Source organism: Triticum aestivum, chromosome 5D (genome assembly GCF_018294505.1).
Source record: "Triticum aestivum cultivar Chinese Spring chromosome 5D, IWGSC CS RefSeq v2.1, whole genome shotgun sequence".
Taxonomy (NCBI): domain Eukaryota; kingdom Viridiplantae; phylum Streptophyta; class Magnoliopsida; order Poales; family Poaceae; genus Triticum; species Triticum aestivum.
This window is the reverse complement of record NC_057808.1, coordinates 103,958,651-103,967,663: the sequence shown is the minus strand read 5'-3', so window position 1 is coordinate 103,967,663 and position 9,013 is coordinate 103,958,651.

The following is a 9,013-nucleotide window of genomic DNA, read 5'->3' as shown; positions in this document are numbered from 1 at the left end:
ACATGTCAGTGACCCAAAGGCAGTTGCCTTTAAGGCACCGAAGCAACGTCCACCCCGACACGACCCTGGTCTGCCTGGTGCGCGTACATTTGAGAATGCAAACGAATCTTCTTTCATTTGCAAACGAATCTGTATGTATTACCATGCCCGTGTTTTCCATGCAATAATTAGTCATTCGAAACGAGATACTCCATCCGTTCACTTTTGTAAGTCGTTTCAGACAACTTAAAATGAACTGTTTTGCACATTGTCTGAAATGTCTTCAAGGTCTTATAAAAGTGAACAGAGGGAGTACTATAAATTAATTAATGAGGAGTTATTTGAAAAAAAATCGAAACGGTACCCACGCTAATGTGGATTAGAGTGTGTGTCACATAATTAGTTATTTGAATTAGAGTGTGTGTCACGTAGTTAGTTATTTGAATTAGAGTGTGTGTCACGTAGCGATCTCCAATTCTAACGTGGATTTCGCATTTCACTGTATCCACGCTACTTTTTTAATACAAATTCATATGTATATGATGAACACCATGGTAGTGAGAAAACTTTTGGATGGATTCAAACATATGACCTACAAAATAGCACAACAAACTGAGTCAATGTCAACTTTTCGAAACTTAGTATGGCACGAATTTGAAATAATTACCCGTATGCCTGGTCCTCGGTTCAAATCTTACAATGTACACCGAATTGAAACATCGATATTAAGTCTCGTACTATGTACATTCAAATGTTGTTTTTAGCCCCCCCGCACAAACACTACATACTTCCTGTTCGGTCAATCTTCCTCTCCTAACCACCTTAGGAAGCTATCGGTTTCCAACACACGTTCATTCTTTCTCTCCATGTTTCGATCTCTAAGTCTCTCAACTACACAACCCCTTTTTCCACTCTGTTACCAAATGTATTTACCTCACACACCCGCCATTGCACCCCATGCCGAGCTCTCTCTCTCCCCCCTCTCCCTCTCACCCTCTCGCACTAAATACATGCATTGCCTATCTAGCCCCCCAACCTCTCGTGCGCACGCATGCACGTTGTATATCTAGGTCACTCCCTCGAGACTGTCTCACTCTTTCTTCCGCACGGCGGGCCACACTCGCTCAATCTCGCTCTCTTTATCTGAGTCTCGTTTAACCTTGTTTTCTTTCACACACAAATGATATATCTCCCTGTTCGGGCCTCGATCGACACACTCTATACTCTCTCACGCAGATTGTCTATCTAGGTCAGTCCATCCAAGCCGCCGCCACTCTTTCGACCTCATGGTGGGCCATGCTCACTCAATCTCTCTCTCCGTATGTCTCGATTGACCTCGCTCTTTCTCGGACAAAAACGATATATCACCATGTTTGAGCCCAATTCGACCTATTCACATTGTATACTCTCTCATGCACATCGTCTATCTTGGTCACTCTCTCCAACCCGTCTCACTCTTTTGATCGCACGGCGACCCTATGTGATAAGTTGACCTTGCTTCCTCCCACGCACAAAATATATCTACACGTCTGTGACTGGATCATCTCTCAAGCTCTATCTTACAGCCCTCACCCTTGCCAAAAAGCTCAATCGGACAATATCTCTCCAGAGCATATATATTTGTTCAATGAATGTCAGACCACACTCACTTTGTCTCTCTATCTATATGTCTCTCGATTGACCTCTTTCTCACACTGTATCTTCCACGCGTTGAAGCTACTACCTCTCCATCCCTCACAAAGCCGGAGCTATTTACATTGCGAGGGGCACTCCAACCTTGGATTAATTTTTGTAGGCATTTATTCCGGTCGGTTTAGATTATATTTTCGTAGCATTCGGCCCACAACTACTCCAAACACCGTTGCAACCCACGCAACTCCCCTAGTTGATTTCCCTCTGGCTCGGTCATCGCTCTCTCACACGTCCTTTCTTGCCTTCAACGTCGCACCATGGTATTATTGAAAAAACTATGTTGTTCTCTTTAATTATTATAAATAAGCTACAAAACTACACACCGATAGTTCACTTGGAATGGAACAAATTTCGACCCACAAATTAAAGTGCTACAAACTACACACCGAGGGGCCCACATGTCATGAAACAAATTTGGACCCATATACAAATTAAAAAATAAAGGACGAGGATCGAACATGCGACCGGGCATCAAGCCGCACTTCAATAGGCAACATACGTAGAATAGCAATGTTTGTTGTACCCCCTTTGTTCACATAATGTTTTTATATTACCACAACCTAATTAATGGATAACATGCAATATTATTTTTAGTACTATTCGCCTTCACTTACTGGTGGGTTCCATGTGTGCTCTCTCTCTCCTCCCCTTCTGCGTTTAGACGCACGGGCAAACAGGAAGAACTCGCGGGCGATGTTTCCGTTGACCATATCTGGACGCGTTCACAAGTCACGGCACTAGTTTCACGTACTAGCAGCACTAGTCAGTGTGTACGTGCAATGCACGTTAATTTGGGAGTATATCAAGTGCATGCGGATATTAGCTACTATGATATTATTTGCGTGTTGTCATGTGATTAGCACTATTTTTGGCAGAAAATTAACGGCACGCTAAACGTGTTGAGCGCTCGACATTGAAGCAGTCTAGGTCGTTGGATGACAAGGAATACATGTGGCTTGATGACGTTTTATATTTAATTTGATACGGCTCTAGCAGAACATTCAATCGATCAAACCATACAATTCGTTCAGTCTGACTCCGACTTTAAATTATACGATGATCGATATAAAATAAACGGAAATGATAAACGTTCGGATTTTAAGCATGGCAATCCGAACGTTTTTCATGGCAAATTTAGATTACGCGGCGGTGGCGGCGGCGTCTCGCGGTGGGAAGCGGCTCCTCTGCCGTGCTCTGTGTGTCGTCGGGCCACTGACCGACGGCGACGGCGGCGTCTTGCGCCATTGTTGGCGTACTCCTGGACGTTGGCCTAGCTTCAAGGAAGGCCAAAATGTTCTGGACTTCGGAGCGACTCAACTGGCGGGAGGAGGCGACTGGCATTGGTGCAAGGAAGCGGTCGACGGCGGCCATCCATGCCACTGAGGGGGGCACTGACACCCGCGCGGGGACATGCGCTGTCAACGGCGCGGCGGAGACATTCGTGTGCATGGGCACCGGCACGGGCGCACACGTCAGTGCACGCGTAGGCGCATGCGCTGGCAGGTGCACGGGCACCGGCACGGGCGTGCGCGTCAGTGCACGCGCAGGCGCATGCGCTGGCAGGTGCACGTGTGCGTGAAAGTCGGCGGGGACCTCGTGGAACCCCGTGGGATCCAGCTCGGTGACAATGTGCGGCTCCCAGCCCATCAATGCCACGGGGATGGACACTGGCGCAGTCGGGGCGACGGGAGCCGGAACGGGAGCGGGGACAGGCGCGACGTCTTCCCGCAAGGCCAGTTCAAGCTCGTCCAAAGCGCCTTATGTTCTTGAGACTCCGGCTGGGTGTCTTCCTCAGGAAACTGGAACACTAAGGGCAGACCATCGTGATGCGGCATGGCGTACGTTTAGGTCAGGCTAGTTGGAGGTAGACGACAGGAGAATCGGAGAGGAAGAGAGAGTATTGTAGCGATACCGGGTAGTGCGGGGTTGATTTTAAACTGCGGCGCCGGCGACATTAAAAGTGGGAGCAGTTGGGACGACGGTGGGCGGCGGAGCCTGGTCAAATGGCTCGCCTCCCGGTGAGCCTGCACAGCGGTCTGCTCGCACGCCTCCCGTCGACTCACACGCTTGCTCGGACGGAACCTGCCGATGAGAAGCGGGGACTCGTGGCGGCACGTAAACGCCCACGGTTTCAATAGTGAAAGCGTTCGCCTTAACGTGACAGGTCTTTGTTCCAAAATACCTTGGCTCTTCATTTGTGCAACTTGTCATAAGCAGCTTGTCTCAAATTGAAGAAAAAACTTACGAAGTAATATTTGTGCCATATCACGTGACCATGCTTAGTTTCAAGAATTTATGCTCACTTTTGGAATTTCTGAAATTTAAGATCCAGGATTCGAAACAATATCATAACCTGCATCATGGAATAAATTTTCAAGCCGTACATCTGTCATGTTGTATTTCTTAAGAAAGGATTTGGTCAAACATTTTGCTTAGTTAGACTTCACACAAGTTATATATGCAGAGTAAAAGGATAATCCCTCCGTACCAGTGCATTGCCTGATATATTAACTCAAGTACTAGGCACGAACAAACGGGCTCAATTCTGTGCTCATCCTGGTGTAGTAGTAGTAGTACTAGGCAATGCAGTTGACGGGTGACCTTGACGAGCGGCGACCGAGGGAATTGAACCGTGCTCGGCACGGTAGGTAACGTTGTCTAGTTACTAAAGCATCCCTCCGTTGTTCATCGGTAGTCATTATGGACCGGGGACATGAGGGGAATTTCCTAGGGCTGGAATTCTGGCCGCCAGATATTTCGACTTGAAACGCTGAGGCTCGACTGGTTGGGGTTGCCTAATGTGCGTACCACGCACGCCACCGAAGGACACGAGCCCGGTTTTTTTTAGGATCAACACGAGCCAAGGTCTGGCTGGTACGCCGTTGGGTCCTACCATTCGAGAATACGAAAGGAACCTTTTAAATTGCCGAACGAATCTATGTGTATTACAATACCCGTATTTTCCTTGCAAATACTAATCTCAACGTGGTAATTGATTTATGACGAGTTGTTGAATTAGAGTGAGTTTGTGATATAGTGATCTCAACGTGGATTTCACATTTCATGGTATCCCTAGTAAGTTTTCCAATGCAAATTCAAATTTAAAAGATGAACAATATGGAGGTGAGAAAACTTTGTATGTATCAAGCATATGACCACACACACACACACAGAGACACACACGCACGAACACAACAACAATCCAATAAGTATAGTGCATCTATTTTTCCAAACCATGCATGTATGACACGAATTCAAAAATACTCCTTCTATTCCTAAATATTAGTCTTTTAGAGAGTTCAACAAGTGACTACATACGGAGCAAAATGAGTGAATCTAGACTCTAAAATATGTCTATATACATCCGTATGTGCCAGTCCATTTGAAGCCTCTAAAAAGACTAATATTTAGGAACGAAGGGAGTAAAATGTAAGACATCCATGGTCCTCAGTTCAATATTTAAAATGAACATGAAACTGAAACATGAATATTAAGTCTAGTACTACAGTACATGCAAATGTTGTGTTTAGGCGGAGCTATGATTGTCGGGGGTCAACCCCTCGACCTTAGATAAAATTGTGGAGCTCTGTTTAGGGTTGTTTAGATTATATTTGTCCCCACCCTCCCAACCACCGATTGGTTGTGCACCCCCACCCCTCCTCCCCGGGAGAATATCATGTGCCCCCATACCTTAGATGCTATATGCCGATACGAGTTGCTTGGAGCTTGTAGATCTGAGATATAGCAGCTCACATGATGTGTCTTAATATTTTTGCAGGAAACCTTGATGAGTTTGAGAATTGCACACAATTTGTACAAAAACTACTTAGATGCCCTTTGATCCCATATCCAACGACCTCGAAGCTCGTATCACCGTAGCATCTAAGATGAAGGAGGACATCATATTCTCCTGTATGTAAGAATATCATGTGCTACCACACCTTAGATGCTTTGGTGATACAAGCTCTTCGGAGGCGTTGGATTTGTGACCCAACACCTCCTCGGTGGTTCGAATGGTTTTTTGCAGAAAAGCCCCAAAAGAGTTCGGCCACTGCTTACAAGCACAAAGACTGCTCAGATGCCATTGGATCTCAGATCAAACGACCTCCAAGCTCGTATCACCGTAGCATCCAAGCTGCGATAGCACCTTATGTTTTCTCGCACGGGAGAGTATGAGGTGCTCCCGCACCGTAGATTCTATGGTGATACGAGTTCACTGAGATCTAACGGCCCACAGTAGGAGGTTTGAATGTTTTTGCAATATACGGCTGATAGAGTTTGGGAAATGCGCAGAAAGTACAAGTACTACGCATGTGCCATCTGATCACTGATCATACGACCTAGATGCTCATATCACCGTAGCGGGTAATTAAGCTACGGGGAGCACCTAATATGAGCACCGGGGAGCCGTTGGATCGAAGATGCAGCGGCACACACGAGGCCTGAATGTTTTATTTGCAAAAAAAACCTTTGGAGAGTTTGGAAATTGCGCATAATTACAAAGACTACTCCCAAGCCATTGGATCTCACTTCCAACGGTGTAAAAACTCGTATCACCATAGTATCTAAGCTGCGGGGTGGATGTGATATTCTATGCCGCTGTCATTTTTGTTCGTAAACTTGCAAAATACGTGTAACTCGTGCCGTTACTTGTCTAACCGCGCAAAGTGTTTGTTCAAAAAAACCATCCTACACTGAAATATCGGAACAACACACGGGGGTCCCACTTGTCATTAATCAAATTTGGACCTAAAACTAACAAATCTGAAAGACGAGATTCGAACTGGCAACCTGGACTACAAAGCGTAAGTCGATAGCCTGAAAAAACGAACGGTTGTTGGCTTTGTCCCATAACTTGATTTTATACAGTACTTGCGTTGAGTAGAGTAGAGGGAGTGCCTCGTCAACACGTGCATGACCGTTGTCTCACTTACTGGTGGGTCCCAGGTCTGCGATCTCAATCTCTCTTCTCTCCATCGTCTAACCTTTGCACGGGCACACACGAAGAGCGGCGCTAGCTTGCCGTGGTGTTATTACAACTAAAAAAAGCTTGGAAAATAGAAGAATCGCCTAGAACAAGAGACGTTGTGGCTGGTCGAGACGGAGCTAACCACATCTATCCTCCGTGCCACGTTTGCATGATGAAGCTGTGTGGCTAGTGGGGTGTTTTCGACCGACTGGCTGGGTCCCGAGGTCGAACCATAGGTACTACGTCTGATACAGTATATTTTTACACGCACATTTTTCCTCCGTGCCGAGACGTGGCACACCCTACCGCGCGGTTTCGGGGTCCTCCCGGGTGGTGCACGCATATATTCTTCCTGACGTGGGACGCCCTACCGCGCGTTTTCTGGGTCCTCCTCGGTCGTAGCGCCGAAGCAAGTAAATGAGTCGTCAAATCACGAAAGACCACCTTTCCCGCCGAGTACATCAGTGAAGCACGGTGGCTAGCTAGTTGGGCTAGTTCGACCGATTAGCTAGGCCGCCGCCACATTTGTTTTTTCACCCCTTTTTTATCTACTTGCCGGCAGGTAAATTTAAATATCCACCGCGGCGTTGCTCTGGTGTTTGGGTGCGGCAGGATTTTTAATTTTTTGATTGACGGGAGCAGGCGCGGCAGGATTTTTAATTTTTTGATTGACGGGAGCAGGCGCGGCAGCAATTAGTCACGATGACTCCGCCTGTAAAAACCCACTGCTCCCTGATGTGAGAAGTCGTCGACTGGTGTTTTACCGTGGTGAAAACCAAAAGATTCCCCGCTCCCTCCGCCTTCCCGTAGATTGCATTGCCTTTCAGCCGTTTCGCCCCCTTTGCTTCCTCTCCCCATTGCTTCTACCTGGTGCCATGGCGGCGCAGCAGATCACGGAGTCCGAGGTGAGGCGCCTGACACAGGAGCTCCATGCCAAGGATGCGGAGCTCAGGGCCAAGGACGTGGAGCTCCGTGAGCTCAAGGAGGAGAGGAGTGCCATGCTCCTCCGTTATGTGCGGGAGTTCACGGAGCTTCAAAAGCGGCAGGCGTCCACCACAAAGATGCTCGAGGCGTCGGCGGCGTTGCTGCAGAAAGCGGGAGATACGATAGGCCGTCAGGGGAGCCGGCTGGAGCGCGAGCGGGCCGATCGTGACGAGGTCCAGGATCGCCTCAGCCACTTGGTGAACCAAGTTGCCACGCACGTGTTGCGGCTGCGCGATGCCTACCGTCGTGCCAGCGCGACGATGCCGGCCGTCGGGCTAAACCCGTTCGACCACCCGGTCGACTTCAACGAGCTGCGGCTTCCTGACCTGGTCTCCTTCTTCACCTATATCTCCGAGGAGCTGAGCCGTCTCCGCGCGATGGTGGGGGCTGAGCTGGACAAGGAGGGGTTGCGGGCTGCCGTCGCCGTTGCCGGGCGAATCCTTTCAGGGCTCCGTCACCGGAATCCATTCGTGCCATTGGACGCCGTCTTTGACGAGCTGGCTCCCGTCGACCGGGAGCGGGCTCTGCGGGCGGTTGCACCCTGCATCACCAACGTCGTGCGCCTCGAGAAGCAGAGGGACTTCGGTGGTGTTTAGGCGCCCTCTGCATGGGCATGTCCATGTCTCGGCGCAACATGACCGTTGGATCAAACTCAGACGGTGCAGATCAGTCACTGTAGCACAAAGCGTGTGGGTGTGTTTGGTTGCATTCTCATCTCAATATAGTTGTTTCCTCTTCGTGTATTTTTGTCAACCTACTAGTGTGGACTCATGCACCCTTCATGCACTCTGCCAAACACCCAAAAGTGGGTCGAGAAGGGAACTTTTGCTCCCATCCCGTGCACCCTTCATACACCCTGCCTAACACTATTCGTGCTTCATATGGTTCATGTTTCGTGGAGTACTGTAGCACCGTACTCTCCGTGCGCTGTGGACCTAGTTCTGTTAACATTGATCTCACCGTTCATTCTCGACCGGACAGTCGAAAAAGCGGTACTATGTTACATATAGGAGTAGTTGACATGCGCACAACATCATTTGTTATCGTCATATCTTACTACACTAGCAACAAGATTGTGTAGTACTGACGTATGAACCACTGCACATGCCTAGTAGTAGGAGCACTGTGTATGTTCAAGTGGCTGCCGTGTTTCGCACTCCTCCGTCGTAAGAGTGGAAACGCTTGCTGTAATCATTTTTTTCTTCAGAAAAACAGTGGACACGCTCTACCGTGCGGATCCTCCTCCAGCCATGCACTAAATTACTCACTTTCGCCGACGTGTGGGACAGCCAGCACCTGGGTCCACCAGCCATGCACTAAATTACTCCGTAGTAGAGTGACGGTAGACTACCCCGATCGAACCGCCGCAGTAATGCCCAATGAGCCGTC